The following is a 20,993-nucleotide window of genomic DNA, read 5'->3' as shown; positions in this document are numbered from 1 at the left end:
TTCCCCCTAAGATCAGGACCAGGCAAAGATGTTTGCTATCATCACTCTCGTTCCACATAGTGCTGGAAGTTCTCACTGGTTCAATAAGGCACACAGTGGAAATAAAGACACTGAAATTTGTGTTAGTTAATTTTGTGTTGCTATAACAGAATGCCACAGAATGGATAATTTATTAAGAAAATTGTTTATTTCTTACAGTTTTGGAGGCTCAGAAGTTCAAGGTGCAGGGGCCCACGTCTGGTGAGGGCCTTCTTGCTGCATCATCCCATGGCAGAAGGCAAAAGGGCAAGAGTACAAGATAGAAAGAGAAAGAGGGATGGGGGAAGGATGATATGAGGGAGCCAAACACATCCTTTTTATCCAGAGCCCACTCCTGAGATAATTAAGTCACTTCCGCAATACATCATTAATCCATTCAGAGCCCTCATGACCTAATCACCTTTTAAAGGTTCCACTTCTTAACGCTGTTGTACTGGGGATTAAATTTCTAATACAAAAACTTCGGGGGATGCATTCAAACTGTAGCCAGTTTGAATGGAAAAAAATTTAACTGTTTCTATTTCAAATGACATAATTGTATACATAGAAAATTCCAGGCAATCTTTTAAAAACTCCCAGAACTAATGTATAAGTTTAGCAAGATCATAGGATACAAGACCAACACACAAAAATCAATCATATTTTTATATGCTAGCAATGAATATGTGGAAAACACAATTAAGAATACAAGACTATTTACAATTATTTCAAAAAAGAGAGAAATAGTTAGGTACAAATCTAATGTACACATAGGTCCTCTATGCTAAAAATGACAGAACCCAAAGGAACAAATGCAAAGGACCTTTAAATAAATGGAGAGATGACTTTGTAATGGATAGAAAGATTCAGCATAATAAAGATGTCAATTCTCTCCAACTTCATCAACAGGTGCAATTCAATTCATATCAAAATTCCAAAAAAATTTTTTTGCAGATATAGTAAAATTTATTTTAAAATTTATATCTCAAGGCACAGGCCATGGACTAAGTAAAATAATTTTGAAAGTGAATAAAGTGGGGTGGATTATTATATCCAATGTTAAGACTTAATATATGGCTACAATAATCAAGACAGTGTGATATTGGTTGGGGGAATAGACTCATAGATCAATGGAACAGAAGAGATAACCCGAAACTAAACAACACAAATATGCCCAGCTGATTTTTGCAAAGGTTATAAAAGCGGTTCAGTGGAAGAACTGTTCTGTCAACAGATGATGTTAAAGCAATTAGATGTCCAAGGGCAAATAATTGAGTCTCAACCTAAACCTAATACTTCATTCAAAAATTAATTCAAAATGTATTACAGATATAAATATAAATGTAAAACTAAAAAACTTTAGCATAAAACAAAGAAAAATTTTAGGAAGTAGGGCTAGATGAGAAGTTCTTAGATATGACACCAAAAGCACAACTCATAAGAGAATATAATTACTCTATTGGACTTCATAAAAATTAAAAACTTTTGCTCTGTGAAAGACTACATTTAGAGAATGAAAAGTTAATCTAAAGTTAATCTACAGACTAGAGGAAAATATTTGCAAATCACAAGATTCAACATAGGGCTTCTACTTAGAATATATAAAGAGCTCTCAAGCTGAACATTAAAAGAAAAATAAGCAGGCTGGTCTGAAGATAGTGAAGTATCTCAATTGATTGTTCACAGTTCGTTACAGATCTTACTCTTTGTTCTACACTTCCCCCCTTCTCACTACTGCACTTGACTAATAAAAAAAGCAATTAAATTAGAAAATTTATAAACAAAATTAACAAAAGATTTTTAACTGGGGAGAGATGATATCTCATTTTAGTTTTGATTTGCTTTTCTCTGATAATCAATGATGTTGAATGCGTTTTCACATGCCTGTTTTACATTTGTATGTCTTCTTTTGGGCAATGTCTATTCAAATCTTTTGCCCATTTTTTAAATCAAATTATTAGATTTTTTCCTGTAAAATTGTTTGAGCTCCTTATATATTCTAATTATTAATCCCTCATCAGATGGGTAGTTTGCAAATAATTTCTCCCACTCTGCACATTGTCTCTTCACTTTGTTTATTGTTCCCTTCATTCTGCAGAAGCTTTTAAACTTGATTTGACCCCACTTGTCCATATCCAAAAGACAGGAAATAACAAATGCTGGTGAGGATGTGGAGAAAAGTGAACCCTTGTACACTGTTTGTGGGAATATAAATTAGTATAACCACTCTGAAGAATAGTTTGGAGGTTCCTCAAAAAATTAAAAATAGAGCTACCATATGATCCAGCAATACCATTCCTAGGTATATGACCAATAGAAGGGAAATCAATATATTGAAGAGATACCTGCACTCCCATGTTAGCTGAAACACCGTTCATAATAGCCAAGATTTGGAAGCAATCTAAGTGTCCATCAATAGATGAATGGATAAAGAATGTGTGGTACTTATACACAATGGAGAATTATTTAGCCATGGAAAAGCATGAGATCCTGTCATTTGCAACAACATGGATGGAACTGGAGATCATTATGTTAAGTGAAATAAGCCAGGCACAGAAAGACAAAGATCACATGTTCTCACTTATTTGTGGGAGCTAAAATTTAAAGCGATTGAACTCGTATACATAGAGTGTAGAGGATGCTTACCAGAGGGTGGGAAGGGTAGTTGGGGTTGGTAGGGAAGATGAAAATAGCCATTGGATTCTAAAATGTAGTTAGATACACAAGGAGCCAAGAATAATAATCTTGAAGAAAAACAATAAGGTGGACAGGCTTGCTTTCTGGATATTGACACCAGGGTCTCGTTGTAAGCTACCAAACTAAGCTTTTATACTAAGGCTGTGACAATTAAAAAACTGTGATACTGTTATAAAAATAAAGTCTATAAACAGACATGTATTTGTATCTATACATCAACATTATACAGTTGTATATCAACATAAATAATACATGCATATTTAAAAAAAATAGCTAATGGGTTAAAAAAATGAAAGAATGAATAATACCTGGTAGTTGATAGCAAAACAGGGTTACTATAGTCAAAATAATTTAATTGCATATTTTCAAATAACTAAAAGAATGTAATTGGATTGTTTGTAACACAAAGGATAAATGCTTAAGGAGATGAATACCCCATTTACCCTGATGTGATTATTATATGCATTGCATACCTGTCATCTGGATGTCCAAGCAGCAGTTTGCTGCAGAGGTGGGGCCTCATGAAGAACCTCTGCTAGGGCAGTATGGAAGAGAAATGTGGGGTTGGATGCCCCAGAGTCCCCACTGGGGCACTGCCTAGTAGAGCTGTGAGAAGAGGGCCACCATCCTCCATACTCCAGAACGATAGATCCACCAACAGCTTGCACTATGCGCCTGGAAAAGCTGCAGACATTCAACACTAGCCCCTGAAAGCAGCCAGGATGGGGGCTGTACCCTGCAAAGCCACAGGGGAGGAGCTGCCCGAGGCTGTGGGAGCTCACCTCTTGTATCAGCATGACCTGGATGTGAGACATGAAGTCAAAGGAGATCATTTTGGAGCTTTAAGGTTTAATGATTGCCCCTTGGGATTTCAGACTTTCATGGAGTCTTAGCCCTTTTGTTTTGGCCAATTTCTCCCATTTGGAACACATATATTTACCCACTGCCTGTACCCCCATTATATCTAGGAAGTAACTCACTTGCTTTTGATTTTACAGACTCATAAGTGGAAGGGACTTGCCTTGTCTCTGATGATACTTTGGACTGTGAACTTTTGAGTTAATACTGAAATGAGTTAAGACTTTGGGGGACTGTTGGGAAGACATGATTGGTTTTGAAATGTGAGAACATGAGATTTGGGAGGGGCCAGCGGCTGAATGATATGGTTTGGTTGTGTCCCCACCCAAATCTCACCTTAAATTGTAATAATCCCATGTGTCAAGGGTGGGGCCAGGTGGAGATAACTGGATCATGGGGGCGGTTTTCCCCATACTGTTCTCATGGTAGTGAATAAGTCTTATGAGTCTGATGGTTTTATAAATGAGACTTCCCCATACAAGCTCTCTCTTGCCTGCCACCATGTAAGATGTGACTTTACTCCTCATTTGCCTTCCGCTATGATTATGAGGGCTCCCTAGCTATGTGGACCTGTGAGTCCATTAAACCTCTTTCCTTAATAAATTACCCAGTCTTGGGTATGTCTTTATTAGCAGTGTTTGAACAGACAAACATACAAGCACATATTTTTATTTTTGTTTTTTTTTTTGTGGGGGGAAATTTTTAGTTCACACACACACACAAAAAATCCCAGAAACAGAATTTAAAGAGAAAAGCAGAACGACCTTAAAAATATATGTGTATTTATATATACGTGTGTGTGTGGGTGTGTATATGTGTGTGTGTAAAATATACATATACACACACATATGTGACTTGTCTTGGCTTTTAATTATATATATGTATATATATCCATGCTATGTAATACACTATATGTAGTGTATTTTATATATATTGTGTATAATATATATAATACATATATAGTGTATCTATATAGTGTATATATTATATATAGTGTATATATTATACATATAGTGTACATATTATACACTATACACTATATATAGTGTATAATATAGTGTGGATATTAGCTTTTAATTAAGTTGAGTTTTAACCCTAAAATTCTTTAAAACATCTTTTCAAGTATCTTATTACCAGATTTTAGCCAAGATAAACAGCTGATATTTCTGGCCTTTGCACAAAATCCAGAACCATTCTAAAGACAGCTTAAAGAAAGGAAAGTTTCACCAGCTACAAATGGAGTACAACTCATATGTCTCTCCAGCCATCTTTTCTAGGGGTCTCAGCTTCTCAGCTGTTCATCTACACACAAAGGCCCCAAAACATCGTGTGCCTCCTACAGATGGAAGAAGATGGGAAATCAAATACTGTCCAAGGAAGGAAAAAAGATTAATAATGAATTGGTATCTCAAGAGTCACACAAATATCAAACCAAGAGGGACTAATTCCCTGAGCAGGAAGCTAACCTAAGCCACAATGGGAATTGTAACCAACAGACTACAAAACGGAGCAGTGTCCACTGTGAACGTTGCATGGAATCCAAAGTGGCTTGTGTGAGTGTAACTTTGTTTTACCTCAGATTTTGCTATTTAATTTAGTTCAAAGAATTTTTAAGGTTTGCCATGACACTAATATGATTCTTTTAATACTATCTTCCTATTGTTTGGAATAAGGGATCTCTAAAATTTTATTTTATTTTATTTTATTTTATTTCTCATTTTTTAGGAGTCTAATTTAAGGAATGGATCTTTTAGCCATTGAATTTTGAATGGTGTACTTAACTCCAATAGCAACTCAATCCAATACCCTTTCTCAGAGAAGAAGTGATTCCAAAGATCAAAGATTCCCCCATTTTCCCAGAAATAGGCTGAGAGAGTGAAACATTCTTTTTGCTATAGACAGTTAAAAATGGTGTTTTCCTCCTGTACCCCAAAATTTGTTGGGGGCTGTGAGTCACAGACCAGTTAATCTGTCGCATTGGGTAGGCCCTCCTGTGATTAGACTTGCTCAGCACTAACCAGGCAGCACAGGTCAAGATGACAAAAGCCCCTTATGAATGGCACTTCTTATGACAAACTCCCAAGAGCTTGACACACTTGAAACAGAAAAAGTCGCGGATTCCCAGCCATTTTCACACTGGCCACCTGACCTGACCCAGAAATCATGCCCCACGGATGGTGGGAACCAAGAGAGAAAGCGCTCACTTGATCACAGGTCGAGTTCTTAAGGACATAAACAAGAGGAGACAGAACCTCAACCAGTACCCCTCTTTATGGCAGAACACATAAATACAAAGACAAACAAAAAGATTTCTGGGAAGAAAGGGATCAAACAATATAAATATTCATATCACAAAATGCCTAAAAGTACACTAGAGTTGCTATACCCCAAGACTAGTCACACAGGCTCCTTTTTCTCATTAATAAAAACCTTGCAGAGGAGAGAAACAGTAATTTTTACCATCTACTCTACTGGACTGACCAAAAGAGAGAGCAGGACCATAGCTGGTAAGAAATTCTTACCCCTTTTGCTGGCTTCTTAAGTTCCTGGGTCTTTTTCCTGAGGCTTCCAGAGGAACAGACAGGCTTTGGTGATTTTGCCCAAGGCACAATAACTATGGAAGCCAAGGCCCTTGGTCCCCAAAAGGTTTGTTGAAAAATCACTGACATAAGGTAGATTGAGTAATAGGAGAAAATGCATACAAATTTATTTAATGTGTGCACATGAGACCCTTAAGAATAAAGATCTTACCTCCCAACGAAGTGCAAAACTGTATATACCATCTTGAGGCTACAGAAAGAATGGACGCTTGGAACCTAAAAAACAGATTATGGGAGGGGAGAGAAGAAGAATTCTGTTGAGAGAATTACTAGGGAGAATGAATGGATCCAGGAAAAGATATTAGCTTATAAGCAGTAGTTCTCTTTGGAATTTTAATAATTCTTGGAGACCATCATTATACTTGTAAAAGGATCGGCTCAGGTGCAGTTAGATTCTTGGTCTTTTCTGCAATAGATAATGAGATAACAAGGAGAGGAAGAAAAAAACAATTATTCTGCTTGGTGGGTCTGGATCTTAGGCAGCTAAAGGAACTTTCATCTTCTACGAGAGGGATGGTATGGAGGGAAAGTTGTCAGAGAGACCGTGAAGCTTCTTCATTTCAGTATGTCTGTCATGAGCAGTGAAAGGTTAGAGATAACTAGTTCTACACATGTTTATGTCTTTTGACAATGTCAGGCTTTTATTAATACTGTTTCAGTCACAAAAGTCATGCATTGCAATGAGTTCCCAAGGAGGTAACCCTCCTTAGTACTTCCCGTTCACTTGGTAGTCAGTGCTGCAGACACACAGGCTCAGGCCACTCCACAAGTCGGTCAATATTGCAAACCATACATAATAGTATACTTAATCAATGTGTAAATGTTATAGATTAAACATTCCACAACAAACAAAGTAATATTTAGCATCAAAAGGGAAAAGAGGAGAAAGCATTAATGAACCGATCCAGGGGGAGCGAAGAAGTAAAAGGAGTCCTGGTTTGGGCCTGGAAGTCCCTGGATATTGCAAGGAAGAATCTTTGATACGGCAGAGCCTTGGTGGCAGTTGCTGAGTTCTTAGCACAAGTGACTGGAAGGTGGTGTCAGTTAAGATGGCCAATCTGAGCTGCTGAAGGCCTGCTCCTTTATGGTTAAAGAGTCCTCCGGTGAGAAATGATCATGGAAGAGTGTACTTGTTTTTGTCCTTATCTGGTTAGATGCAGTTCTTTATTTTTTTGTTTATTAAGCAAAACATCTTACCCTTGAGGGCAAAGTGTCCTATGAAATATAAAATGGAGTTAGTTATGTCAAGGGTACTCTATAAATGTAAAAATGGCATATTTTGGGGATATTGGTTTCTGAACTCTAACAAACTCTTCCTAATTTTTATGACCTCCTGCAAAGGGGAAGGTCTGGGAGGTCAGAGAGATCTTACTTCTGCAGTCTTCTCAAGTGTCAAGGGGACATATTTTGGAGTAGTGTGTCCTAAACCCCTATCATTAATCAATGAAGATAAACCTAATTTACAAAGTAAATTTATGACTAGAATAAACTGGTCCTTTTTCAGTTCTTTACTTTTCCTTTGTACAATTTAGATAGAGAATCCAGATGTTTATGGCAAAGTTGATCAAATAAGAATGAGGGAAAACCAAAGGGAACTGATGAATACTTGAAAAAGACAATTGGAAAAAAATATGCTATTTTCAGTCATGAAATAGTAACACCTTTCAATGACTCCCCATGTCTCAGATGATGGGTTAAGGCCTTGCATACTATTCATTCAACCCTTACAGCAGCCTCAAGAAGCCATGATTATTATTGCTATTTTATAGATTAGAAAACAGCCTTAAAAGAGGTTACATAATATATTGAATTTTTTCAGAGTTTGTAAAGGTGAAGTCAGCACTAGAACCCAAGTCCCTCTGCCTGATTCTCCTGAAGTGACACTATGATAAGAAGTTTCTCTGCACAAGGTTAAGAAACAATGGCTAAGTATTTAAAATATTTTGGCATGCAGTGATCCTATGTGTTTAGGTAAGGGTAAAAATAGCACCATTCTCATTTTCTCTTGATAAGTCTTTAGGTCATGGAAGATTTAAATATAAATGCTTTGGGATTCAGTGGTACTGTGTTTTCTCATTAAAAAAAAGGATTGAATTTCAAGCCAAAGGATTTCTGGAAAGAGTCATGCATGAGAGACAGCGGTAGTACTCTGGAGGTCCCGCCATATTGGGACCGGTCCTAACTGGCAGAAAGAAAGGGAAAGATTCATAATGAATATAATAACAGGGAGAGATGGAACAAAAAGGGCTCCATTCTCTTCTTTTTCTAATCAAGGGCCCTGATAAAAGACACACAGACACACAGCAAGAGCATTCCAAGGTTGAATCATAGGATCAAACTTTATTTCCAAAGCTGCTGTCTTTTAAAATGTAGGTTCAGAAAAACAAGCCACCAACAATCACACAAATTCTCTCATCTTGGGCCAAATTTTGAGCCAAACTAAAACAGAATATTTTCTAGAAGCTTATTAAATGTTTGGCAACATTAAACAATCTCTTATTTGTTATAAAATTATTCTTAAGCTCTCACAGCTTCAATGATACTAATAGGTCTAAGTAAAGAGACAAATATGGGGAGAAATGTTAATGATGACTATTCAAATGAACTAATGTGAAACAAAAGGGTGGGAAAACTTCAATCACTCTTTTTTGTATTATTACAGGTGCCCACTTTGATGACTTGTTGTACTAGCGCCTTTGATCTCCATCATAGAAAATGCTCTGCTCCATTTCAAAAGAGATTGTCATATATGCCATTTGCCATTCACTGGCCTTTGGATCAAACCAACAACAGACCTCACAGATAGAATTCCACCAATGGCCATTCACAAAGAGGTAAATTGTAGGTCTTTTGCATCACTTTTAAATATTTTTTTAAGCAGAGAGCAGTTTACAAAAAAAAAATCTGTTAACTAATATTGCCATCTGTTCTGATCTCTAACAAGGCTTTGAGTCTGGGCTTTTATCATAAGGGATTTTGCCAAAGTCCTTTTATTTTCGGCTATTTTAAGGAATGAACAATTAAGCTTGGGTAGACTATGCAGTAAATGTTTCTGAATGTCAGCTTATGTCTTTGCTGCTGCTGCTAGTAACACTCCTAACTGCAATTCAAACCTTGATTTTTAGATAAGGATGCGCTGCTGAGCCATGATTAACCAAAGGAGACTTTGAATCTTCCATGGGAATTTTCCTACTGGCAGATAATTTTCATCTTGTAGAAAGTAACATACCTATTTTTGAGAGAAAGAGAAGGCATTTTGCCATTATGAGGAGCAGAATGAATGTAGCTGGTCCTTCTAAGGACTGAAAGTGTGGCTTGTTAGCACTGTTTTAATCATCTGGAACTAAATTTAAAAAGGCAGTGCAGCAGAGTGGAATAAACTGGGAATTATAGTCAGAGGTCAAGGGACAAAAGCCAGAATTTGCCATTTAGTAGCTAACCTTGGGTATGTCAATTCAAACTTCACAGCCTCTGTTTCTTTATCCTTTATCTGAGACTAATAACATGGGCTTATCTCGATGAACAGTTGATTTAATACTTATGAAAATAGTTTGTAAGTGGTAAAGTTCTGCATGGATATTGAATAAATAATGCCTGGGCCACAAGGCCCAGTTCTAGGAATGTGAGAGAATATTAATTATAAAGGGTTAATAAATAATGCAATATGGAAAAATGAAATACTCATTTATATGTTTTCTATTGTTACATAACAAATTATCAAACTTTATGACTTAAGACATGTTTATTATCTCACAGGTTCAGTAGGTAGGGGGTCTAGGTGTGGCTTAGCTGGGTCTTTTGGAAAGGATCCGTCTAGAATCAAGGTGTCTGCCAGACTGAAAAAAAAAAAGGAAATTCTGGATTTGCAGCAACATGCATGAAACTTGAGGGCATTATGCTTAGTGAAATAAGTCAAGCAGATAAAGAAAAATACTGTATGATCTCATTTATATGTGAAATCTAAAAAAAATCAAACTCAAAGAAACAAAAAGTAGAATGGTGGTTGCCAGGGGGTGGGGGGTGGGGAAACGAGGAGATGTTGGTCACAGGGTACAAACTGTCAGATATGAGATAACTAAGTTCTACAGGCCTAATGTATAGCATGGTAATTATAGTTAATACTGTATCCTATACTTGAAATTTGCTAAAAGTGTAGATCTTAAATGTTCTCACCACACGCACACACACACACGGTAACTCACAGTAACTATGTGAGGTGATGGATGTGTTATTTTGAATATATGTTCCCACCAAATCTCATGTTGAATTGTGATCCTCAGTGCTAGAGGTGTTTGGTACTGTCCTTATGATAGTGAGTGAGTTCTCATTTCTCGTAAGATCTGGCTGTTTGAAAGTGTGTGGCATTTTCCCACACACACTGTCTCTCTTGCTCCTCCTCTGGCCATGAGATGTGCCTGTTTCAACTTTGCCTTCAGCCTTGAGTAAAAGCTCCCAGAGGCCTCACCAGAAGCTGAGCAGATGCCAATGCCATGCTTGTACAGCCTGCAGAACTGTGAGCAAATTAAACCTCTTTTCTTTGTAAATTACCAAGTCTCAGCTATTTATTTTCTTTTTCTTTTTCTTTTTTTTTTTTTTGAGACAGAGTCTCACTCTGTCTCTGATCTGGAGTGCGTGACATGATCTCGGCTCACTGCAACCTCCACCTCCCAGGTTCAAGTGAAACCTGCCTCACCCTCCCGAGTAGCTGGGATTACACGTGCCCACCACCATGCCTGGCTATTTTTTTTTGTATTTTTAGTACAGATGGGGTTTCACCACATTGGCCAGGCTAGTCTCGAACTCCTGACCTCAAGTGATGTGCTCACCTTGGCCTCCCAAAAGTGTTGGGGTTACAGGCATGTGCCACTATGCCCAGCCTTCAGCTGTTTCTTTACAGCAATGCAAGAATAGCCTAACACAGTTAATTAACTTAATTGTAGTAATCATGTCACAGTATCTCTATATATCCGATCATCACATTATATATTTTAAATTTTTATGATTTAATTTGTCAACTATGTCTCCATAAAACTGAAAAAAGCTCACAATTAATTACAAGAACAACAGCAAAAGCTCTTGGCCAGAGCTGGATTCTCATCGGAAAGCTTGACTGGGGATGGATCCACTGCAAGACTGACTCAGGTTGTTGGCAGGATTCATCATTTTGTGGTTGTAAACTGAGGTTTCTGGCTTTTTGCTGACTGTTAGCCAGGAGTTCCAAGAGGCTGCTGGCAGTTGCTTGCCACATGGCTCTCTCCCCAAACCTCTTACAACAAGGCAGGTCATTCCTTCAAAGCAAGCAAGAGAGAAAGTCTCCAGCATGAGCCTGCTAGCAGGGCAGCTTTATGTAATGCAATATAATCACAGGAGTGACATCAGCACCTTTATCATATGAATGACATAATCACAGTAGTGACAGCCTATTACCTTCGCAATTTTATTCGTTAGAGGCTAGTCTCAGATCCTGCCTACACTCGATGGGGGCAGATTTCACAAAGGTGTGGATACCTGGAGGCAGGGATCATGGGGGCTTCCTTAGAGTCTGTGCACCACACTATTCATTATTAGGTCTCTGAAATTTAAATATGTACATCAGAGTATTTTTTTATTCAGTTCATTAAACACAGATTTTAGGTATCTGCCACATCTCTGCAAAGTGTAAAATATACACAGCAGTATATTTATCAGCCCAAACTGGGTATCTGGCCCAGATTATTTTCCTCTAAAGCAAGATGAAGTTTCTTTTAGTTCAATGAAGTTGGGTAGTCAGAGTGAGTGTTGTCTTCTGGGTGAGCTATCTTGGGATTGCTCTTCTGTATCTAGTCTATCACTCTCCATCTTGCTCTGTACCCTGGAAGGCTGACCTGTATAGGCTCCATTAAGTCTTCTGAAATCCAGTTGTGTTCAGCCAATGGGAGCCTACAATTGAAGAGAAAAGAGTAAGGTCACTTTATCTAACCCCTAAGCCCCTCTCTGTGGGGTCAACTGAGGCTGCCTGTGTCCCTCTCCTGAGCATTATCTTCTTTTTATGGCAGTTCCTCTACAGGAGTCTCTCCTGCCAGGATCCAGTAACACCTCTCTTCCTTTGTCATTTAGGCCTAGGGATAACAACAATGTGGGCATTACTAGCCTTAGGCTACCACTGTGTTTTAGTTTTTGCCTCTGTTTTTTGATTTCTCTGAACTCTTCCCATAATTTTGCTAATAGTTTCTTTATTAAATCTTCCTCAAGTCCATTGAATATGGTCTTGTTTTTTCCTTGCTGGGCCACTAACAGATATGCCACCCAAAGAGTTAATGTCCTATGAGCACAGCAGTTAGTTCATAAGGAATAATCAAAACATGGTTGTTGAATGAATGAGGAAAAGGATGACTCTTCGCCAGTAAATGTGACCTTTTTCCCATTTGATAATTCAATGTGTTTTGAGGGGTTTCCTTTACCTTGCACAGTTCTGGTAATGAGAGCCAATGTGATGATCCATATTTCCTGGAAATGCTTCCCACAGGTCTGGGATTATAAATATTGTTTATTCTGGAATGAATAAGAGCATTGGTTTTCTTCTTTCTCTCTTACTCTTAGCCAAAAGATATGCATGGGGTCAAAAGCAGCAAGATGGGTACATTTACAACAGGATCTCAGAGTTAATTTCTGAATTTAGTGATGTCTTAATATACATCTGTGGCAGGAAAAGCAACAATGCAGAAAGCAAAGATTACAACACTAATGGAGAGTTACTGCAATGTGATGGAAAAAGATAAAATAAGTATGAATATTGGATAAAGCTAAGATTTTAAAAAATAGGCACTCTATCAGGAAAATCTAAGTAAAAACATGTGAGATTATGGAACAAACACTCAAGGAAGTATAAAGAGTTTGATTTTTAAAGATAACCAAAAAGACATTTGGCTGGGTATCCAATATTGAGTGTTGACAAATGGGAAAATATATGGGATTAAATCAATAATTTTGACATCTTGGTATGGCTGGTTTATAGGACTATTTCATTGTGTTCTGGTATCAATATTTGGCCACTGCTTTCTTATCAATAAGATATCATTGAGATGTCTCAACCATTTGTTTTAATCACACAGGCATGAGTTATCATGGCTTCCAATAGGAAATAAGCAGCTGTCAGACTTCTGGACTTTGTCTTCATTCCTTTCTCTTATTAGTTTTGACATTACAGACACAAGATATCCTGGATGGACCAAGGACTTTGGAGTATGAATACCATTCCTAGACATAGAATCATTTTGTTTGTTTATTTGCCAGCTCATGGGCCCCATAGAGTTCGTCTCTGTTAGTCTACTTCCTGTTCTACTGTAAAAGTAGGACACAGGATGACATGCCTGAAAATCTACTCCTCTGAGTTTTAAAAGGGTAAGAACCCAACTCAGACACTATTCTTAGGGATCCTTAGTTTTAAGCTGTACTTTCTACACTTGGTTTTATGTAATTTTCAAAGAAGAAAATTCATTTGCCTACTTACCTCTACCAGGACTCAATTAGTTACTTATGACATTACACGTGCACAGAATGTTCTGTTTATGAACATCTTCAGAGAACTTTACTAATTTTCTATTCCTATTTTTGAAATCTTGGTGGAAATCACAAGTTCTAGTAGCAGTTGTGGCAGAGATACAAGAAATACAGTGTTGAACCCATGAGCTAGAGACTTGTGTTCCAGACCTAGATCTGCCACCAACTGACGGCAGACCATTGATCACATTACATCTGTGGGTTCCATTCTCTTCTTCTGAGAAGGTAACATACAAAAACAAAAAGTTTGCATGCATAATCACTGTGATCCATATAGTTTTAAGATTCTCTAATGCATACCCTAATTTTCACTTGCTCAAAATACATATAAAACTTCTGAATTAACCTAATTTGAAGTATTTATTGAACATTTACTTTATTCAGAGATAGTTGTGGGTAATACACATAGAAAAAAATAACATAGTTATTAAGCTTTTTTTGTTTTGTTTTGTGTTGTGTTGTTTTGTTTTGTTTTGTTTTTGAGGCAGAGTCTCACTCTGTCACCCAGGCTGGCATGCAATGGAGTGGTCGTGGCTCATTGCAACCTGTGCCTCCTGGGTTCAAGTGATTCTCCTGCCTCAACCTCCCCAGTAGCTGGGGCTACAGGCACCCACCACCACACCCGGCTAATTTTTGTATTTTTAGTAGAGATGGGGTTTCACTATGTTGGCCAGGCTGGTCTTGAACTCCTGACCTCGTGATCTGCCCACCTCGACCTCCCAAAATGCTGGGATTACAGGCATGAGCCACCGCACCTGGCCTGAGTTTTGTTTTTTTAATGCACACTCTATAAACATAATTACCACATTTTAGGAACTTCTATGATTGGTTAAGGAGAAAGGGCATGTTCAAAAATAAACCTGATGCTTGACAGGGACTGAAAAGGGAGGCCAGGATTATAATCCAAAGCCATAAAAATATTTTTGTGTCTAGGAACCTATCGTAAGAAATGCAATAATAGCTAATATATAATTTTTTCTCTGTGCCAGACCCAGGCCAAGTGCTTCTCATAACTTAAAACAATGTTATTAAGTGGGTACTATTATTTACTCCATTCTACAGACTACCAAAGAGTATCACAGACATTAGTTAATTCATTTGGGATGGAATCAAGATGCTAATTCAGGCTACTGTCTGATAGTGAATTCACTTCTTTTTAGATTTAATAAAGATGCTTGATGTATTCCAAAAAAAAAAAAATGAAATAGTTTTTAACAAGTGACATCTAAGAAAACTTTAAACAGTCTATATTTTTGGTCCTTACAATGTTTTTCAAATGTTTTTGTCCCATGACCATCTGTATGAGAATCACTCAAGTGGATTTGTTAAAAACATAGATTATTGGGTCCTTCCCCTAACTTATTAAATCAAAATTCTGAGACTGGGTAAGAAAATCTGAATTTTTAACAATCATTTTGGTTTATTCCGATGTACATCAAAGTGGAGCATAAATTCTAAAGGGAAAGATTAGATTTCATTAGATGACTAAGTTGGACAACAATTGTAGATGGACAGAATATAGACAAAGGTATGGCAGCTGAAAATATGGCACGCTGGGGATTTGAAAGCAAAAGTTTCCTGGGGTGTGGGATGCATATAAGGAAGTAGCAAGATACAAGCCTTGAAAAAGTACAGGTCAAACTTCATTGAGCCTTGAGTAAAGTTGTTAGGACTTTGAACTTTCTAGGCTTTATTTGAATTGAACTATTTGGTGTTTGGGGGTAGGAAAATAGCCTATTAAAGCAGAATTTTGGCAAACTTGTCTTGTAGCCATTAAGTTGGTTGGGATGTGGATGGATTGCCAAGTGCTGACATAATTAAGCCTCTTATTTAATGCCTGGATTAATTAATGTACATCACCTGATGATACTGAGTACCCAGCTATGAAAAGATCAAGGTAAAATACATTGTGGGAAAACAAAATACAACAAAATTCTGTGTAGACATTTCCTGAGTATAGATGTTGAGAGAGGAGTCCAAAAGACAAGAGCTTGGGTATCTGAGTGTCTGGACCAATGCAGCATCATTTAGTAGGAAGAGATGAATCTGAAGGAGATGCCGGTTTAATGCCAGGTGGTGGAGAATTCATTTTTACAAGTGTTGTGGTACCAGCAAAACCCTCGGATCTTCAGGTCTTTAGGCAATTGGGAATTCAAGACTGAATTGAAGGTAACATGTCACAGCCTGAGGCATAGGTTTGGATGTGCTGGTGTTACTGATGGAAGGAGAACACTGAAGGTCAAGGAGCAAATAAAACACTTAGAGGATGAGAGAAACAAATAAAAGGGCAGCGCCTGGGGAACAGATATTGTGGAGAAGAGACTGAGGAAAAAAATGAACATTATTCTCAGTAAGAGCTGGATGAACTTATAGCCTGAAGTGACTCTGGTATAGTCTCATCTTAAATAGGGAAATACATACATAAACATCTTAAAATATTACCAGTGACCAGCATTATTTGTATTTCCAGAGAATTTATGGTTAAAATTAGGATCAAAGAATTTCCTACTATGATGGTTATAAAGAGAGAAATGGACATTACGTGTCTTCATAATCCCTCTTTAGATTACAGATCTATAGATCTTTAGATTCTCTATTGAATAATAAATTAAGTAGAGTTTGAACAAACCTAGCAAGCAAAGCACATATATCATTAAAATTATTCGATTCCCAGAGTACCAGTTATACTACTCTCAACCTAAAGGGTTCTCAGCAGTTTATAACTGGTGACAAAAGCCTCTGCCTGAGTCAGGCACTACTTGAGAACAACTATAAAACATTCAAAAATAAAGTCTTGGCTGGGCGCAGTGGCCTGCAATCCCAGAACTTTGGGAGGCTGAGGTGGGTGGATCACCTGAGGTCAGGAGTTCAAGACCAGCTTGGGCAACATGAAAAACCCCATCTTTACTAAAAGTACAAAAATTAGCCTGGCGTGGTGGCGCCTGCCTGTAATCCCAGCTACTCAGGAGGCTGAGGCAGAAGAATTGCTTGAACAGAGGAGGCGGGGGTTGCAGTGAGCCAATATCATGCCATTGCACTCCAGCCTGAGCAACAAGAGCAAGACTCCATCTAAATAAATAAATAAATACATAAATAAATAAAAAATGAAGTCTCATTTTCCTGCATCATGAAGAGTCCTTCTCTGAAAATATCTTATTGCTGAGAACTTCCTTAAATGTGTTCTCAAATTCAACCTGAAAGCGGAACAAGGCAAAAGTGTTTGTGTGTGTGTGTGTGTATGTGTGTGTGTGTATAAAATATGTATTTATATATGCATACATACATATACATGTATGTATATATGTGCGTGTGTATATATATATGTGTGTTGATATATATGTATATCGAAAACAAAAGGGAGGCCAATTTGATAGAAATATCAGAAAGGTCAAGCTCAGATGGCTCCAGCTTTTAACAAGGAGGATTTAGCAAGATCTTTTTCCTTAGAACCAGTTTCCTTTCACTGACTCTGCCTCTGGGCACACAAAAGCGTGCTGCCATGCAATGGGAAGTTAGTGTATTTGTGCATGGGGGTAAGGCTGCCTTTGATAAATATAAAACCCCATCATTATCTCATTTTGGTATCTTCTGAGATTTTCCTAAACAGATGTCATGGAAAATTCACTGGGAAAGAACACAACTTGTTACAAAAGTAACCCACAGATTTTATCTTTCTCTTTTGCCTTAAAAGTTCAAAGTTTGGAGAAAACGACTTAATTGAGATAACTTTAATAAGAAAAAGAACAGAAGGGTAATTCGTGTGGCACTGACTGGGTAGTATTAAATGAACTGTGTTGGATGGAAATTTAAATACCCTAAACGTCCTGTGATAGTGTGTGGCACTTTAAAAGTATTCCATTTTCTTAAAGTCTTCATCATTCTCATTTTGATTGTTGCTGCTCTTCATGTATTAAGAAAATGCTGCTATGAACAGAATGGTAACTTTGAGTTTATTTTTCCAAATGATGGCCTGACTTTTAAACGAACTATTTGCAGACTTGATACCACAAAGGATGCATTTGCAAACAGTGAATTGACTTCAAGTCTATGACAAAGGGTAAAGAGATTGTTATTTGTCTATTAAAGAATCAAATCTTTGACTTTAATCATCATTTAAGTGCTTATTGAACTTGTTACTAAAATAAGGAAGTACTTCTAAAGGCCTGTATACCGACTGGAAAAGAGTTTATGGTAAAGCTACAACCATTAGTATGGAGCAATAAGTAGTCACTTGTGATATGCCTTCAAGATATGGTTTCTCTCAGAATCCAAGCCTGGGTGATCTTGCAAGGCGTCTGAGAATCAGCTTAATAATTTTTCCTTGGAATATTCTAAATGAATGCCCTAACCACTATCCATCTATTATAATGCTTAAAACAAAGATAGTACCAATGAACAGTGAGGATGTGAAGCAACAGGAACTCTTGTATGTTGTTCATGGGAATGCAAAATGGTACAGCCACTTTGGAAAATGGGTTGGCGGTTTCTTATAGAGTCAAACATACATTTACCTATGACCCAGCAATTTTACTGTTTGGTATTTACCCAAGAAAAAAGAAAATTTAGTAAAAACTTGTACATGAATGGTTGCAGCAACTGTATTCATTACTGCTGAAATCTGGAAACAATCCAAATGTTTTTCAATTGTTGAATGGATAAACAAACCATGAGATATCCAAGCAATTAAATTAATTGACTAAGCAACAGGGGTGAATCCCAAATGCTTTCTTCTAAGTGAAACAAAATAGACCCAAGAGGCTACACATATACTGAATAATTCAATTTATATGACATTCTGGAAATGTCAAAAAAATGATGAGGAAGGAGAACAGATCAATGGTTGCCTGGGGTTGGGAATGGAGGACGAGTTGACTGAAAAAGGAGAATGTGTGGGATTTTTGGGAGTGCTGAAACCATTGTGAATCAAATCCCGTGGATCTGTACACCACAAAGAGTGAATTTTACTATATGTAAATTTTAAAATAAACAAAGATATATAAATAGAAACACCAAAGATTTCATCCACAATATTTCACTATGTAACTGGAATTGTAATCCAGTAAAATAGCTACAACTAATGTGTACAATCATTTCTAAGAAAACTGAGGAGAGGTTGATGCTAGGAAGAGCAGCAGAATGCTAGGCTTCATTTATTTTCCTTCCTTCCCTTCCTTCCTTCCCTTCCTTCCTTCCTTCCTTCCTTCTTTCCTTCCTTCCTTCCTTCCTTCCTTCCTTCCTTCCTTCCTTCCTTCCTTCCTTCCTTCCTTCCTTTCTCTCTTTTCCTTTTTTGAGATAATGTCTCACTCTGTCACCCAGGCTGAGTGCAGTAGCACAATCACAACTCACTGCAGCCTCAAACTCCCGGGCTTAGGGGATCCTCCTGCCTCTCGGCCTCCCGAAGTGCTGGGATTACAGGCGTGAGCCACCTCTTCTGGCCTTGATTCTTCATTAAATATAGCCGCCTCACAGAGAGTGCTTTTGATGGGTATTTTTTTGTGTACTTCCACTGGTCTCTGGGCCATGTACCTACTTTCTGCTGCACATCCACTAAGAAGCTCTAGTTGCTTCACACTTCAACTTAATAATGATCAGCAGATCACCAAGTCTCAGGAGAAAAGGGTTAGACCACTTGTTAAGTCAACAAACACATATTTAGTGTTTATCAGATTCCTAACACTTTTCTAGGTGGTGGAGATTCATCAGCTTAAATGCATAGAATTCACCCTCTCCCCAGCAGCTTTAATTTGGTATTTATAGCATTCAGTAGTTAAAAATCTTCACCTTGGACTTGTTTACATACCAATTACTGCACACTTTCAAATTGGGCTGAATTTCAACTGGTAATTAAAGTTGATTTTGAAAGCATAAAAAGGCAGTGTTAAAAAATCCCAGTATCAACTGGGTGGCCTCAGTCATTTTCAGTGTTGTTGCTCAAGTTTGTGACTCAAAAGCACTTGGTACTCCACAAGTTGAAATTCTGGGAACTGCTTGACAATTTCAGTTAGCTATAAAATTTTGGGTAACAAGCATTAATTTGTTTATTTGAAGATAATATATAGAAATGAGAAGTGCTGCTTGTGAGATCCTGGGGGGACACTAGGTAAGAACATTCTATCTTTTAGGAACAAACTATTAATATGTAACAGATATGTTAACAATTATTTAGCCAGGCAAAACTATTCTGAGTGCACAGGAGTTAGCAGTTCTCTACACCTTTGAGAAAGGACTTAGAATGACAAGAATCCATTTTTCCATCCTAGATGAGAGTCTGTGCAGGAAATGATTTAAAAAAAAAAACACTAAGGGGGTATATTAAGGACACATTAAGTTCCTATTGCTGCGGTAACAAATTACTACAAACTTAATGGATTAGAAAAACCTAAACCTATTAACTTATATTTTTGTAGGTCAGAAGTCTGAAGTGGGCTTCACTGAGCTAAAACCAAGGTGTTGGCAGTGCTGCATTCTTTTCTGGAGGCTATGGGAGTTAATCTGTCTTCTTGCCTTTCAGTTGCTAGCAACCTTTTGCATTCCTTGGCTTATGACCCTCTTCCATATTCAGAGTCAGCAATGGCCAGCCCAGTCGTCTTTCTCACATTACAGCATTCTGATGTTGACTCCTCTGCCTTTCTTGTCCATATTTAAGAACACTGTGATTATGGTGAACACACCTGGATAGTCCAGGATAATCAGCTGATCAACCAGTTTGATTCCGTCTGCTATCTTAATTTCCCTTTGTCATGTAATGTAACATATTCCCCAATTCTGGAGATTAGGACATGGGCATTATTGGGAATATATATATGCACACACATATACATATATGTACATATATACATACATACATATATATATACATATACGTACGTGTGTGTGTGTGTGTGTGTGTGTGTGTGTTTGTGTATGTATTTGAGACAGAGTTTAGCTTTTGTTGCCCAGGCTGGAGTGCAATGGCGTGATCTTGGCTCACTGCAACCTCCACCTTCCAGGTTCAAGGGATTCTCCTGACTCAGCCTCCCGACTAGCTGGGATTACAGGCGCCCGCCACCATGCCTGGCTAATTTTTCATACTTTTAATAGAGATGGGGTTTCACCATATTGGTCAGGGTGGTCTTGAACTCCTGACCTCAGGTGATCCACCCGCCTCGGCCTCCCAAAGTGCTAGGATTACAGGCGTGAGCCACTGCACCTGGCCAATTGGGAATATGTTATTCCGCCTCCAATTCATTAAGAATTGTCCCTCTCTGTGATAACATGTAACATTGGTTGATGTGTTAATCC

This window comes from Gorilla gorilla, chromosome 4, assembly GCF_029281585.2.
Source record: "Gorilla gorilla gorilla isolate KB3781 chromosome 4, NHGRI_mGorGor1-v2.1_pri, whole genome shotgun sequence".
NCBI lineage: Eukaryota > Metazoa > Chordata > Mammalia > Primates > Hominidae > Gorilla > Gorilla gorilla.
The sequence above is the reverse complement of the archived record's forward strand: the minus strand, read 5'-3'. Positions refer to the sequence as shown.